The 16,732-nt window shown below is 45.5% G+C and overlaps 1 pseudogene; it reads right to left on the bottom strand.

Moving 5' to 3' along the window:
• Positions 1–16,732, bottom strand: part of LOC135902501 (cytochrome P450 2B1-like) — a 36,821-nt pseudogene that overhangs the window by 12,925 nt on the left and 7,164 nt on the right.

Below are 16,732 nucleotides of genomic sequence, written 5' to 3'. Positions count from 1 at the left end.
TAGTCAGGAGATTGGAGTATAGCCAGAATTGAATAGTTTGTAGACCAGAGGCAAGATGCGCTTTGGCTAACGTCAGCGCATACGTCCGTTGTAGTCACTCTCCAAGTATTTTTGTTCTGATAATGGCCTGCCATCCGGCGTCTTCAATGCATGCAGTAGCTACGTCTCCCAACTATAACGAAGCGGATGCACACATTATGGGTGATACTTTCTTCCCAGCCGCAAACGTCAGGTGGAGCTGTCGGTCCATGGAATAATAAACAAGTTTTACTTGGTCAAGCGTGTTTATTAAAACATACCTATATTCCATCTCACAAGTCGTTTGCATTACTCTTGAAGTTATGAGCGATACACAGACAATATTCTTGCAGAGTGGAAATATAGTTCCGGGCGTAACTGTCTGATAATTGGCGTGATTAGAGAGTTTTATTCTTGGTTGGTACATGGTGCGATACAGCGATATGTGACACGCTAGGGCCTTTGCGGGACACCGCAAATTACGGCGGCGGTGAGCTGAAGATGCGGCGTGGATGAACACGTCTCGAGGGGCATTCGCCATTCTTATTGGCTAAAAGGTCCTGCAGCTTCCACCGTGCTGAAAACGACTTGTGCAATGGAGTATAGACAGGAAACTGAGTAAAAACTTCAATAAATTTAACCTGACGTCTCTCTTTCCACAGGAAAAACAGAAAAAAAATGTGATGATGGGGTCACGAGCTGCGAGTCTGATATATTACTTTCATGACATCGAAGCCGGAATGCACTACAATTTCCTGGTCATGCATAGTAAAAAATGACATGAAAGTATTCGCAGGAACTGCGAGCGGGAAAGAAGCATTAAACCCGCGGTGGGATGACAGCTGTGAGCTTGTAAATTATTTTGTTTATTTTCATGCGGGCACTAGCATTGCTAACCTATTGAGATCGTAACGTTGACTTTATCCTATCTTTTTTCGATTGTTCTTTCGCAAAGCGAGTTGTATCGTAGTCAAGAAAATACGTACGCACGCACGCACAGATATAGACAGAGACAGGCTGTAGCGGTTATTCTGTGACAACGCGAGTGATATAATGACTAAAAAAAGTTTCACTATCTCAGCTGCACCGTGGGCTCTGAAAAAGGTCGTAGCGAACGGCTGTTATGTTCAGTCCGGTTTTAAAGGGGCTGTTGAGGAGAAACGGGCCTAGAAAATAGCACCGGTACTCTATTTATTTTTGTCTTGCAGCAAAATAAACTGAAAAAGGAGGATTTACGATACAGGTTATTCAAACAAGGCGGAAGTCAACAGGAAGGTGAAAGCTTGAAGAGTTCAGTTCAAAAGTACAGCCGCACTAAGAATGTCGCCGTAGTCAGTTTTTCGACAAGCAACGCGACCCCCGTGATTAAGCATCGAACTCGCGACTTCTTGCTCACCCCCAGAACGCATTGTCAGTTAGCCACCATGCCGGCTGTGGCAAGAAGGCCTTTACGCTGTCTTGAGTTTATTAAGGCTGATATTCATTATCACATTTGATCCTAATGAAGCCCTATACAAGCAAAGAATACTCAGATACACTTCTACGGTCCCCTGTCTGGATATTGGACACTTGCTGTGGGAGTGTTCAGGCCTCAATAGAATAATCCAGGATCAGTACACAGCCAAGACAGTGCGGGCCTTGAGCGAGTGGCTATAGCCTCCTGCAGCTAACGCACGCGGTGCTCTTAACGCGCCGTCGAACATAGTTGTAGGAGCTGGCGTGCAGTGTCTACACGAGTATTGATCTAGCCTTTCTTTCGTTGCCTTCGCCCCACTAATACCTTGGGCAAACCTGTGTGATCAAGGATGTATTCACCTATTCAGTGATGTGATTCAGTGATGGACACCTATTCAGATGTCCAATGGGCGCCAATAATTCTTCTATATGGATTGTCGTCGTACACGTCGCGGGTAAAAATCCGTACTGAACTTGCTGTCTAGGAGGCTCTAGTAAAATGCAACGTGCAACTATATTCGCACTGCCCGTCGAATTTCGCGGTCACCCGAATATGATGGATTGGATACTTGGGCTCCTTAGCATGCAAGGAAACACAGTAGCAAAGAAAGAGATAAAAACCACAGCGCTCTAGTTAGAATCCTGTGATGTGGCTCTGTGACAAATAGAGCGCTGTGGTGTTCAGCTATCTTTATTCCAGGGTGCGTTACAGCACGAGCGCAAGTATTTCACTGTGCCTGGAGTTGAAGTTGTTTCAAAATCTTTCTTCCATGGTTTCTGTACACGTTGTAATACCATTAGAATTCTTCTTCAAGTCTACTTCAGGCAATTCGAGTCTTTCTATGGCCTCTCACGCCGACCCAGTGACCCAAGTTCACTACTAGCTTCGGCCACTAGGGTACACGGGCTCGTGATCATGATGCTCTCGTAGCTGTTCAATCATCATCATCATCCCAGTTTCCTCATCCGACTCTCGTCATGCCGTGGTCCTCTCGCGGTTGTCATGCCCCAGTTGTCATTTCCGAAACGTCATCCAAGTGTCGTCATGATGTAGCCCGTCATGCCGGCTTCGTCGTTCCATCGACGCCATTTTAGCCTAATCATGCTGTCGTCATTCAATCGTGATTATGCCGCCATTGTCATGCCATCGTCTTCCCTGCGTCGTCCTCATACAGTGGTCGCCATAAATTTCGTCGTCATACCGTCGTTGTGATCCCGTCATGGTCGATTCGTCGTCGTCATTTCCGCTTCGTCATCCGATTCGCGTCATACCGTCCTCGTCATGCCATTGTCGTCGCGCCAACACCACCAGTAATGCCACCATTCTCATGCTATCCTCGTCGTACACTCGTCGTGATCACCACCGTCCCCATGCCTTCGTTGTCACGCTGTTGTCAGTATGCAGCAGTCATCGTTTCAGAATCGTCACCCAATTGTTTTCATGCCGTCGTTGACGTACAGCCTTCGTCATTCCATCAACGTCATTCCTGCTCCGCCATTCCATCGCGGTCACTCCTTTGTCGTCATATAGCCGTCGTCGTGCCGTCATGGTCATGGCGATCACTGGCGAGCGAGTGCCATATCGAAGTGGACTGATCTAGGAGTGCCGTATGTAGCCGAAGCAATGTAAATGTCTGAATGACCACTAAAAGTTCTAAATAAATGTGTCTTCAGCAATATGATCTGTCACTACATTGCTTAAATGCTAATTGCATTAACGTCGACAGTCATCAATAAGATGGGTTATGAATAATTGTTTTTTTTGCCATGGCATTTTTCGCACTACCATTCGCGTAAGAAACATTGGTTGAGTCAGGGCGTTGGCACGCCTTGACGACAGGCCACTTTCACAACAGTCAGTCTTGGAATGCCGACATGATCTGTCGTCGCACCGAAAGTCGGTCAAGGCCTTGTTGACCATCTTACGTGGCAGTGGCCTAATAGAAAGACTATAATGATTGCATTACGCCCCTTTTTATTTATTTTTTCGCACTTTTGTTTTTGTCAACGCTCTTCTTTCCGTCTTTACTTCCCCTTTGGCTTCCCCTAGTGCAGGGTAGCATGCCGGAAATTTTAACTCTGGTTAAACTCCCTGCCTTTCTCTCATTTGCTTCTCTCTCTCTCTCTGTTTGAGGTAATGTGGATCCGAATTATTTACGTAACCTTTAGGATGAATCAGGTTAACTCGACCAGCGTTTATGTTTAAAATGTAATTCCTGATTCTTGTTTTCTTTTTTGCAGCAATGGGGTGGGTAGGCTACGTAAATCGAAGGAGCATTGATAAACAAGCCACTGGGAAAGAGTTCGACATTCGCTGTGGTAAATGGGTTTACGTGGTAGTGAACGAAATTGCCCGCAAGCTCTTTCTAAAGAGGATTATACGCGATCTGACGTAATTGAACCTGTTTTAGATATCCGTATTATCTTCTTATAGCGTTCTCTCTTTATCGCACGACTATGATTTACTTTGACAACAATCCAATAAGCTGCAGGAATGGAGATGTCACAGACTCGAGGTCATTATCCACCGACTCTTAGAAAGGTAGGGAAATGTTCTCAAGCGCTAGTCACGATAAACTGAGCGTCATTTTCCTTCGTACGATCCCTGGTATGCCGCAGACAAAAAAAATTCTTATTGATAGCAAGGTTTAGTGCAGATAGTAGGCGTGGTATCAATGAAAAAGGGCACAAAAGCAGCAAAATGCGTAATTTAGTGAACCTAATATTTAGTTAATCTGATCCCTCCGCCTGCTAAGAATGCTGAAAAAGTATAAACGTAGAGATAGAGAGCTAAATGAAAATCCTCAAGAACCAAAATCTTTAGCGCTAGTGTGCATTTCTACGTCTACTTATTATGTGACCGTGTTTTTTTATCTGTTTTCTGTAGTTGTGTTTTAGCAGTTTACTCGAACAACGATAGTTGACAAAGGCAACTCTTACAGACTGTTCCTTTCCCTTGTTTTGCAACGACAAAAAACACTGATTGTTCGTTGTAGTTCATTCCGGTAAACTGCGATTAGTTAAAAAATTAACCCGACACACGAACGCGCACTGCTTCTTTTACGTATGTTGTTAATTCGCACTAAAGTCACTTCACCTTGATGGAAACGAAATGTAGTGGAAGCTAATCCGAAGGCTCCCTACGGTGAGGAGTCACACATTTCAGGTGTTTAGATAGTTTTTATGCAAAACAGATCAAACGATTGATCGAATGATTGAATGAATTAATGCACTACATATTTAGCAGTTTCATATCGGAGGTCAACACGGAGCCCAAAAAAGCCGGTTGGCACTGAGCCATGCATATAGTCGAAGGAATAATTTCAGCCATTGATATTTGTGAAATAGTGAATACCGTGCATTACAGAGGTGAACAGTAAAAGACAAAATGTAATGTTTCACGCGGTGACACATTTAAGTGACACGACTGAACGGAATTTGCCACGGTCAACTAAAGTGAGCTGGGATACATGCACACAGACCATCTAGCGGGAAGCTGAGGTTGGAGGCAAAGGGATGACCAGCCCTCAGAAGATGGATTGTGGGGATTCATATGCGCGTTGACCAAACAACTCTGCGTGACGTCGGCGTGACATGTGATGCCTGAGAGGACTGATGTTAGGTGGCTGCTGCGTTATTATGATCCTTCGGTGTAAACGGTACTCTTGAAACAGACGTCAAGAGAGAGACTTGTGCGAGGCGTTAATTGTTGACCTACGATGTATCAGAGATATCATATATCAAGAACGAGCGTGTCGCAGCAATAGCATAGATTGTAGCTACTAAAGAAGACGAAGAGAACGAGATAGAACCTGGCCAATGATTTTTGCTGCCTTTTTGGTTCTTACGCTAGCGTAGGTCAATAGGCAAATGCACCGGTGTGCTACTTTTCTTATGGGCGACTCCAAGCAGTCAAGTACTTTCATTGCGCGAGAAATTGATTCCGGTGGGGAATCTGTTGCCATGTCCGTAAATGTTTCGATGCCCAGAAACAGCCTGGGCGAGAAATACGGCTCTGAGGATGGCGAGACAATAGACATGTACACTCTGCAACCTTTAGCTATGAACAGCACGTTAGGGAAAACAAGTGCCGGCACATTGAACAATGAGAAAGGCTGACAGCCGAAACACGCTAAGCTTGCTTCACACAGAAAGAGATTCTCGCCATGGTTGAAGGTCTACTCAGTGGGCGTTATTTTTGAAGCTTGAGGCTAATCCACTTGCGACAGAGGCCTACGCCTCATGAAAGAAAGGCAGCAATGCATTCACTGCATCTGGCAGATGAAGTAGTGAATGCTGGCGGGCGGTGACAGACGGGGAACATTTCAGCAACCACCTACACCATCCCACTCCCTCGACTGTCTTTTTTAGCATACGAAATTATTCCGCATGCAAGCACCCGTACCAGACGACAACATGGCGGTCATCTAGTCCCTGCCAACCCACCCACCTGTCTATACGAGTACACAACCAGAGGCAGCTTCGACGACCATACCAGTTTGCGATAAAACCCTCCCTCAGGCCACCTCATAAGCGACCGTTCCTGTTTTTCGGGCGTGTAATTCGGATTGTAATAAGTACACAGTGCGCTGAAAGCATTGAGAGGATCCATTACAGTAGGCTTTCCAGAGCATTGGAACTCTAGCCCGGATGCAGATCTTCATTGTGGCGCAGCTATGGTAGGGTACTTTTGCAGAGTGTTTTTAGGCTTTGCACACAGACGTACGTTATCTTGCATAACTTAGCGCGTCTGCGTTAGGTTATGCCGGAGAGTAGAGAGAGGTAATTAACTTAGTAGTTGAAAGGTAGGCAGCTCAATGAATAAGAAAGAAAGGAATTGAGCTGAAACTGAGCGCATGACACATTGAAAAGATGAGAATGTAAATAATAAAAACAGCAAGTAAGTGAAAGCGTACATAGATCTGGAAGTCAGCGGTGGATAGAGAAAGAAGTTGAGAATTTCGTACATATGTAAGAGCGTTGTTCTGTGATCTGAAAGCACCGATAAACAATTGAATAAATAAATAAATAAATAAATAAATAAATAAATAAATAAATAAATAAATAAATAACAACCTGAAAGAAAATGCAGTCGCTGATACTCAGGAATCGTTAAAGATACCTAAATCTTTGAGTTTCTGCGCAGCTGAATATGTGAGAGCGCCTCCACGTACCCTCTAGGCACACCGAGAGGCAACACGGTCTTCCAGCGGTACATCTCCCAGATGCAGGCCATCGTGTACGGCATCTTGTTCCTGTCCTCCCACGTGGGCTGCCTCTCTCTGCCCACCACTTCGTCTATTTCTCGCTGCACCCTCGCCTGCACCGTGTCCGGAGTGTTGGCGAAGTTGAGCATGTGCCAGTGGATGGTCACGGCCACCGTGTTCGAGCCGGCGAGGAAGAAACTGAGCACGTTGCCAAGGAGAAACCGCTCTGCGTCAGAAGACAAGCAAGCAACGCCACTTATGGGGATGGTGAAGCGGGCAAGTTGGAAGAGAAGCTTTGTGAGCTGCGCGCAAACTGACAAAGTAGACTTGAAGGTTGCAGGACGAACGCTGTCTGTGGCCAAAATGTTTGTTAAAAAAAATGAACCTTCTAATATGGATACGGCAGCCTTGGAATAGCAACAACAAACCAAACCTCGTAGTGTTTGGCTGCACTGCTAACATGGTAAACACAGGCACACAACGCGTTAACAAGATGCGGATGCGACCAGATTTTTGACATACCAGAGGACGCGCCAAATTAAAAAAAAAATTGCCTATGACAGATGATACAATTCGAAACCACTGTGCTAAATTATTCGATGCGGCGCCCATTACTTCTACGAAAAATCAAAATGCGATATTGAATGAGTAACATAATTGCACTGGTTACCCTCTTTAAATAATTACGTTGCCTCAAATGTTTAAATTTACTAGGTTTAGATGGTGAGTTTGCGAGGCGTATCCACTTGGAACGAATTCACAGAACTACATCAGTTTCGAGATATAAATTTCCATGTGTTCGACAAAGTTCACTGGCGTTCCAGCTACTTTTGTGCTTCAAGACACAAAGCAGCAGTTCCATAAAAAAGTTGATGGGACAATAGTGCATTTTTACCGCAGAGCTTCGCGGCGCATATCTGGAAACCGGTACCAACCTCAGAATTATTTCCAAGTTGATATATTTTGCATACTCCCTACCTACAATTTGTAGAATGCAATGTGTGCTTTTAAAGTACGTTATTAAAAAGCAATTATTATTATTATGGTATTTTAAACTAAGGATTTTGATTTCTATAAAAGTAAAGGCCGCCTCACTGGCGAATTTCTCTAACTAACTACGAATATGCTATTTGCTACAGACAATCATTAAAAATTTGGTGCAGCTTAAAAAAAAGTAAGAAACCAATATATTTTAATAACGCGTGTACTAAATCACAGCCACAAAATATAGGATGACACAGTAATCTGCATGAAATCGATAAGGAATTGGTTCCACACGACACACGAAACCCCTGCCTTAAACCTTTAATGTGACATAAAACCCTTAACGTGACATAAAAAAGAAAAACTCGTGAACCATCAATGAAAGCCTTTTTTTTCTCCAGTCATTTTCCTTGTAGCCTTGTCCTTGTAGTAATAAGAAACATCGCGATAAGCGGGGTCGGGAAATAGCTGAAGCATTTCGCATTGTAAAACTTCAGGGCATGTGCATCAACCAAGGTTCGTTGATGCTGCTAACAGACGGAGTGACTTTTATTGATGGTTTATACGTTTTTTATCCGTGCGGCCTCAGGATCTTTTTTTGGTTGTTACAAAGCTGGCCGTATTTATATTAGCACGTTTTTCTGAATATGCTTTTAGTGGATAGACAGGATTTTTCCCGTATTTTTCCTTAGTCGCTTTAGTCCGTTTGCGCACTTCTGACAGCGGAACACAACGAAGTACCACAAACTTTTTCCAGCACAACGGAGTTTTACTTAGTTCACCATGTATTGGAAAGACAATTTGTCCATCATACGAAAGCGTAGCACGAAGCTACGAAGAAGACAGATTTTTTTAGGTACAAAGCTCCGCAGTCAGATTACATTCGTTCTTGTTCGGAAACTGAACCCGAAATCGACTCCTTTTGGAGGCGGTCGCTCTACCATCTCATCTAACTACGAGGTTAGTCGATCGCAGAGCAAGGCAGAATTAATAGACAACCGAAGAACAGGGACACAGCAGCTTCAGACAACTGTAGGATGGATGATGAAAATGAATTTACGCGTCTTATTTGTCGTATTCAGTGTTCCTGCGTTTCCACTTGTCAAATATTTCTGCAGCGGTCTGCGATCTGCTAGCTTTCTGGCTCAGATGGTAGAGCAATCACATTGGAAAGGCGTTGGTTCTGGAATAAATCTCCGGACCAGTGATCCTTTAATGTAAAACTGCTCCAATCTGTCTTTATTCCAATCTCCTGACGTCAAATTCACGTAACCACCGACGCAAGCATCGGGCGGTAACCTGCAGGCTGGTTTGAAGAGATTAATCAAACGCACTACTCGTTTATAGAAGTAACTTTTTTTTTGCTTTAAGAGCAAAAAAAGCTTAATTAGGCGGTTTTTCGTATTTAATTGAATGACGAGAGGAGAGGAGCATGCTCAAGTGGGGTGGGTTTCGATGGGGCTGTGCCAGCATAGTGAAATTAGATAACCGGATAAAGAGGGTGGTTCCGGCGTCTGCGATTGGTCCAATTCCCCATCCTTAGCTTGTGGCAGCTGGTTGAAGATCCAGGCGACGTGAAACGGAACATTAAAAATGCCAGCAGGACGAATACTCAGCAAAGAAGAGTTGGCAGAGCGAGGTCGTAAACGTGCCGAAAGGTCTAAGCAGCGTCATACTTGCACGCAAAATTTTTATTATGTGCAAATGAAGCCGTGCTCTCAGGAAGCTCTGAGTAGCCAGTGCCAGAGCAATCGACAGGCACCCATCTTCTAGTCTTTTCTGAAGGGGACAGTTTCGGGCTATTAAAAAAAGTAAAGAAGAATATAGTTTTGTTCGGCATATTAATGCGTCTTTAAAGCGTACACGTCACTTTGACAGGGCGAGTTTTAGCGGTTTTGGGATGTTTTGGGGACAGACAGGCGAAGTTTACGCAGCCCGAAGAAGTTTCACCAACAGCAGGTACATAACGGTAAAAAAGGGGACCAATGCGAAATAATTATTTTTCTTGGTTCGGTGTAATCACGCATAATCAATGTCCATATATCTATAAGATGGGGCGTTTTTGCTGTTTTCTTGATGTCGCGTGCCAAACAGGTGAAGTAGGGGTCACGCGAAAATTTGTTGATCATTCATGGATGGCTGATTACAGAATTGGAATAGAAAAACTTGGACTGGCTTTACGTTTCGGACTAGCTGAGGAAACATTTTTCGTCTACCACGAACTATCTTTTTGAGTAACCTGTGTTGACTTTTTGTTAAAAAAATAAAATTAAAGTGAGGAGTTTTACGTGCCAAAACCACGAAATGATTATAAGGCAGGCAGTACTGGGGGACTCCGGAAATTTCGAACACTTTGGGATTTTCAACGTACCCACAATGCTCGGAACCACCGGCGTTTTTGCATTTCGCCACCATCGAAGTGCCGCCGCCGCGGACGGGGTTCGACCCCACGACCTCGTGCTTAGCAGCGCAGCACCATAGCCGCTAAGCCACAGCGACGGATAATTGATTTTATTTCCCTTGTAGCTTCTTGCTATTGGTCAAATTTCCGCTTTGTTAATTTTCCTGCACATTGTGGGTTTCTGTGGAATTCATTCACCATATGCAGTGCTTTTTTGTTATCTTTCATATAATTATTAATGCTCTGCCGCAACGGTGCCTTAGCGCCACTAACGTACAATAGAAACCTGAGTGTTTCTTTTGTATAACAACGTCCTACAAGGGAAGGCGGATGTTAAATCCTTATTCAAAGTTAAAAATAGGACATCGCAGTACAACGGCAAGAATCATATTGCGCTGCTGTTAAATTTTCTTTCTATGAATCGTGCTTGTTGTGGATTTCCGCAAAATTCATTAACCATATACCGAGCTTTTGTTTTTTATATTCACTATAACCATTTATGCCTTGTCGCAACCGTGCCTTGTTACGAACCAATTCCGGAAAGAAGACGTCCAGGAAATATTCGAAATCTGGCAGAAAGACTGTGCTTGCTGTATTGGTGCGCAAGGGCATCACTTGAAAGGTGACAATGTGTGAACCCAGATAAATAAATTACCTCCAAGTTGAGCCACTCGCGACAATTTCTGATACCACCTCGTACTCTTCGACACACACAGACACACACACACACACAAACGCACACAATATATATATATATATATATATACACACATATATATATATATATATATATATATATATATATATATATATATATATATATATATATATATATATATATACATATATATATATATATATATATATATATATATATATATATATATATATATATATATATATATATATATATATATATATATATATATATATAAATTTATATACAAGACCAACGGGGGTTTGACACAGGGGCCCGATTTTTCACTAGCCATAGCTTAAGAAGCCAACAAACACCCACACCACGGACAACATAGGGGAAATTACTTGTGCCTCATAAATGAAATAAAGAAACGATAAATTATAGGAAATGAAAGTGGATGAAAAATATCTTGCGGCAGACGGGGAACGATCCTACAACCTTCGCATTTCGTGTGGGATGCTCTGCCAATTGAGCTGCCACGGTTCCGTTTCCCCATCCACTTTCTTGGGTAATTAGGTTTCGTAGTAGAACCCTGGGAGTGTTAGCCAGCGCCACCACTCAGAAACATTGGCGGTGAATGTGGAGCATCCTTTCTGCCACAGGCGTCATGAAAACGTGACGCTTGGGGCACCTTCTCTTTTTAATGTGTAGAGGTAGATTGTAGAGTAAGATAGGTTGAGGGGTGCTAGCGGTGGGGAAACATTTGGCACAGAGCACAGGACAGCGTCTGAACTTTCGACTGGTGACTCACGTTGAAAGTTCGGATTCTGCTCCTTTTAATGTTCCTTGATCTTCTTCAGGTAACCATCGATGAAGTCGCGGTTAAAATGCTCCTCAATTGTCGCCATGTGGTCTTCCACTTGTCCTCTGAAATAAATGCGTAAATTTCCGAATCGCTCCGAGGCATGGACAAATCCTGCGAATTAAACCTGCTGAATTTGCACTGAGCGCAAGCGTACAAACAGTAGAAAAGAAAATTGCGAAAGGAATATAGAAATATATATACGCCAAAACCCATTGAATAGAAAACTAAAGTGTAGAATCTAAAGCGCTTTGAACAGTTAATACATATAAGCGTAAGGTGAATCAATAACTCTGCGCCATGATGCGCCCAATTAATATTCAGGAACAGAAATGGAACAAGAAAAAACGTATTTGTGATGGCTATCATTGATTGTAAGGAACTGTATGAAGTGAAATGGACTTCTTTCATACGTCACACATTGTCCGTCAAAGAAACGGAATGACGAAACAGCGTTTCATTTTATTGTAGATTTATTTTAGAGCACAGATCATAGGCGGCCATTCCATGGGTTGAGTGCCGCCGTAGTTGTCAACACGCGAAGGCGTTCGTGCCACTGCTCGCGCGTTCGTTGTCTTCTTTTTCCACAGCTAACTCAAATGAGGCTCATCATGCCGACGTTCCCATACTGCCAAACGCGATCGTGCCATTGCTCCCGCCTTCCTCGTCATCTCCTTGCACAGCCGGCTCCTATGCCGCTCATCATGCCGACGTTCCCATACTGCCAAACGCGCTCCTGCCATTGCTCACGCCTTCGTCGTCATCTCCTTGCACAGCCGGCTCCTATGCCGCTCATCATGTCAACGTTCCCATACTGCCAAACGCGCTCCTGCCATTGCTCACGCCTTCGTCGTCATCTCCTTGCACAGCCGGCTTCTATGCCGCTCATCATGCCGACGTTCCCATACTGCCAAACGCACTCCTGCCATTGCTCGTGCCTTCGTCGTCATCTCCTTGCACAGCCGGCTCCTATGCCGCTCATCATGTCAACGTTCCCATACTGCCAAACGCGCTCCTGCCATTGCTCACGCCTTCGTCGTCATCTCCTTGCACAGCCGGCTTCTATGCCGCTCATCATGCCGACGTTCCCATACTGCCAAACGCGCTCCTGCCATTGCTCGTGCCTTCGTCGTCATCTCCTTGCACAGCCGGCTCCTATGCCGCTCATCATGTCAACGTTCCCATACTGCCAAACGCGCTCGTGCCATTGCTCACGCCTTCGTCGTCATCTCCTTGCACGGCCGGCTCCTATGCCGCTCATCATGTCAACGTTCCCATACTGCCAAACGCGCTCCTGCCATTGCTCACGCCTTCGTCGTCATCTCCTTGCACAGCCGGCTCCTATGCCGCTCATCATGTCAACGTTCCCATACTGCCGAACCCGCTCGTGCCATTGCTCACGCCTTCGTCGTCATCTCCTTGCACAGCCGGCTCCTATGCCGCTCATCATGTCAACGTTCCCATACTGCCGAACCCGCTCGTGCCATTGCTCACGCCTTCGTCGTCATCTCCTTGCACAGCCGGCTTCTATGCCGCTCATCATGCCGACGTTCCCATACTGCCAAACGCGCTCCTGCCATTGCTCACGCCTTCGTCGTCATCTCCTTGCACAGCCGGCTTTCTATGCCGCTCATCATGCCGATGTTCCCATACTGCCAAACGCGCTCCTGCCATTGCTCGTGCCTTCGTCGTCATCTCCTTGCACAGCCGGCTTCTATGCCGCTCATCATGCCGACGTTCCCATACTGCCAAACGCGCTCGTGCCATTGCTCACGCCTTCGTCGTCATCTCCTTGCACAGCCGGCTTCTATGCCGCTCATCATGCCGACGTTCCCATACTGCCAAACGCGCTCGTGCCATTGCTCACGCCTTCGTCGTCATCTCCTTGCACAGCCGGCTTCTATGCCGCTCATCATGTCAACGTTCCCATACTGCCGAACCCGCTCGTGCCATTGCTCACGCCTTCGTCGTCATCTCCTTGCACAGCCGGCTTCTATGCCGCTCATCATGCCGACGTTCCCATACTGCCAAACGCGATCGTGCCATTGCTCACGCCTTCGTCGTCATCTCCTTGCACAGCCGGCTTCTATGCCGCTCATCATGCCGACGTTCCCATACTGCCAAACGCGCTCGTGCCATTGCTCACGCCTTCGTCGTCATCTCCTTGCACAGCCGGCTTCTATGCCGCTCATCATGCCGACGTTCCCATACTGCCAAACGCGCTCGTGCCATTGCTCACGCCTTCGTCGTCATCTCCTTGCACAGCCGGCTTCTATGCCGCTCATCATGTCAACGTTCCCATACTGCCAAACGCGCTCGTGCCATTGCTCACGCCTTCGTCGTCATCTCCTTGCACAGCCGGCTTCTATGCCGCTCATCATGTCAACGTTCCCATACTGCCGAACCCGCTCGTGCCATTGCTCACGCCTTCGTCGTCATCTCCTTGCACAGCCGGCTTCTATGCCGCTCATCATGTCAACGTTCCCATACTGCCGAACCCGCTCGTGCCATTGCTCACGCCTTCGTCGTCATCTCCTTGCACAGCCGGCTTCTATGCCGCTCATCATGCCGACGTTCCCATACTGCCAAACGCGCTCGTGCCATTGCTCACGCCTTCGTCGTCATCTCCTTGCACAGCCGGCTTCTATGCCGCTCATCATGTCAACGTTCCCATACTGCCGAACCCGCTGGTGCCATTGCTCACGCCTTCGTCGTCATCTCCTTGCACAGCCGGCTTCTATGCCGCTCATCATGCCGACGTTCCCATACTGCCAAACGCGATCGTGCCATTGCTCACGCCTTCGTCGTCATCTCCTTGCACAGCCGGCTTCTATGCCGCTCATCATGCCGACGTTCCCATACTGTCAAACGCGCTCCTGCCATTGCTCGTGCCTTCGTCGTCGTCTTCTTGCACAGCCGGCTACGATGCCACTCATCATGCCAGGGTTCCCATAGTGCCCCTCCCTCTGCGAAAGCCCTGACGGCACTGGCCGACTGCCAGTCAGTGTGGTAATTTCGGTCTCAAGTTCTTTGCATCAATATAACGCGAAATGAAAGCACAAATAAAGCTGCGCTCAAATTTGTCATTAAGGAGTATCGTGATCGTTTGACATTTGTTGTTGTTGTTGTTTTAGGTGGCTGTTGTCTGTTCTGACCTCGATATAGCTTTTTCACCTTGCGACATGCACCGGTGACACGTTAGGATGCGATGTCAGAGCGCGTTTTACTGCTAGAGTAAACGAAGAGGAATTAATTACGAGATGAAGGGTTAAAAGTATGACTAGGACTCTGAGTGAAGCAAACACTACAAGAAAAACTGATTTCTCCTTTGCCCTCTTTGAATCACGCTATTTCAACTTTAATGACGATCAACGAACTAGAGACACCACTGAAATGGCAGCCAGGAAAATTCAGGAGTGAATAGAATTCCTTAGCGATTTCATCCCGACACGTGGAACCGTAATTGCTGCAATCTCTGTTCGCATATGTAAGCAGAAACCTCAGCAGTACCTCTGGCATTTCCTTAATTATCGAGCATGGTCATAGGGCACACGAAAGCGCTTGTATAGAAATATACCAGACGCATTTATTTCAGTTTTCTGTTGGAAGCAAGACGTAAGAATTGAAGCAGAAGCAAGAAGCAAGAGAATTTTCCATCGGAAAGAAATATTGGTGCTTTTGGTGGTTATGAAGTCAAAAAGCGTGACCTATAGCCAAAGGTACAGATCGGTAGTATTAAAGAGGGAGTATAGTCGTCGTTCGATGACAACTGTGGAAACCATCCGCCAGGGAAATGGAAAAAGGAGCGTAGAGCAAGGGAGAAACTCATGCGAAGGAGCCCGTTGAGTGGAGGCTGCAAGTTGCCTTGCGTCAGTGAGCTTTCCCGTCGGAGCTGATCTTCGCACACGTGCACGTAAATGGCATCGAAAGAGTTTGGTTAAATAACTTTAAAGTACCGCATCGTAATTATCAATCAAGACTAAACAGTGTGAAAAGCAATATTTTATGCTGTGCTACATTGGGGCACATATAGCTATTAAAATACAAGGGTGAACACACAGGTTGGCGTCTCTCCTTTCTGTATATGTCCGTTTAGTTTCAGCCTGTCATCTAATAAGGTGAAAAAGAAAGCGGACGAGGATCTAAAAAATACTTTGTCTACATCATCTGACTATTGTTTTCTTCACGCTCTGACGTAGACATAATTATTTAATTAAATTACTTTCAACTTTTTAAGGAAGCTCTCAAAAAAGAATAACGGGTAAAAACCTGAGTGAACAGTTCGACGAGACCCATAATTTTCCTCTATCTAGGAATTGACAAGGCGTAAAATAATGCAGCGACAATACAGGCATATGGATCAGAAGAAATGGAAAGGTCAACCAAGCGTCAACGCTAAAGAAGACATAGGTGAACGTATATGGTAGTTCAGATAATTCGATGAATAAGCGCTGGTTGTTTCTTTCTAATTTGTCTCTTTCTCATGTGAAATATTCACTCATTTCATATTTTATTCGAATCGTATTTGACCTGCATTTACGCGGACCTTGTTTTCTTTCACGTCGACCTTTGGTTGACCCTTTCTTACTTTTTTTACAAAGATGCCAGCGGAGCCGATCCCGGAGATAGTGCAGTTTATAATGCAATGTGGATCCGCTATATTGGTACTAATTACGCCCCTGCCGTTATTTTAGCTGCTCTGTGACTCATTTATGCTTCTTGTCTCGCTGTGACCTACCTTTTGATACCTTTTGCGACTCAGAAACATTCCCTAAAAGGCGTCCCAGCGCGCGAGCAGTCAGGCGATGTGAGATGCGCGCCGCATAAAGTCGATACGTGCAAACTTTGTATTGCAGTGATGTTGTATTCCACCACGTTTTACGAGATGTAGCATTTGCATCGTATCATGCCACGGGTCAAGGGATGTGACATGTGCGCCTCGTAGTCTCGATACCTGTTCTTACTCTACGGTACGCGTTATCGCGCCTCCTCTCAAGGTACGAATCGTAGAGCTACGCACGCTGCTAAGCCCGGCAACGTCGGGCACAGCAGACAGCTGTGCAGAGAGCAGCACAAGTTGGAGCTCGCAGTCAACGCTCGGCGGACAGTGCAGTTCTTTCTTGTGACGACGCGAGTGTCTGAATAAATGTGTGCAAATTCCAACA

Source organism: Dermacentor albipictus, chromosome 3 (genome assembly GCF_038994185.2).
Source record: "Dermacentor albipictus isolate Rhodes 1998 colony chromosome 3, USDA_Dalb.pri_finalv2, whole genome shotgun sequence".
NCBI lineage: Eukaryota > Metazoa > Arthropoda > Arachnida > Ixodida > Ixodidae > Dermacentor > Dermacentor albipictus.
Note: the sequence above shows the minus strand (reverse complement) of the source record. Positions and strands in the feature narration are given on the sequence as shown.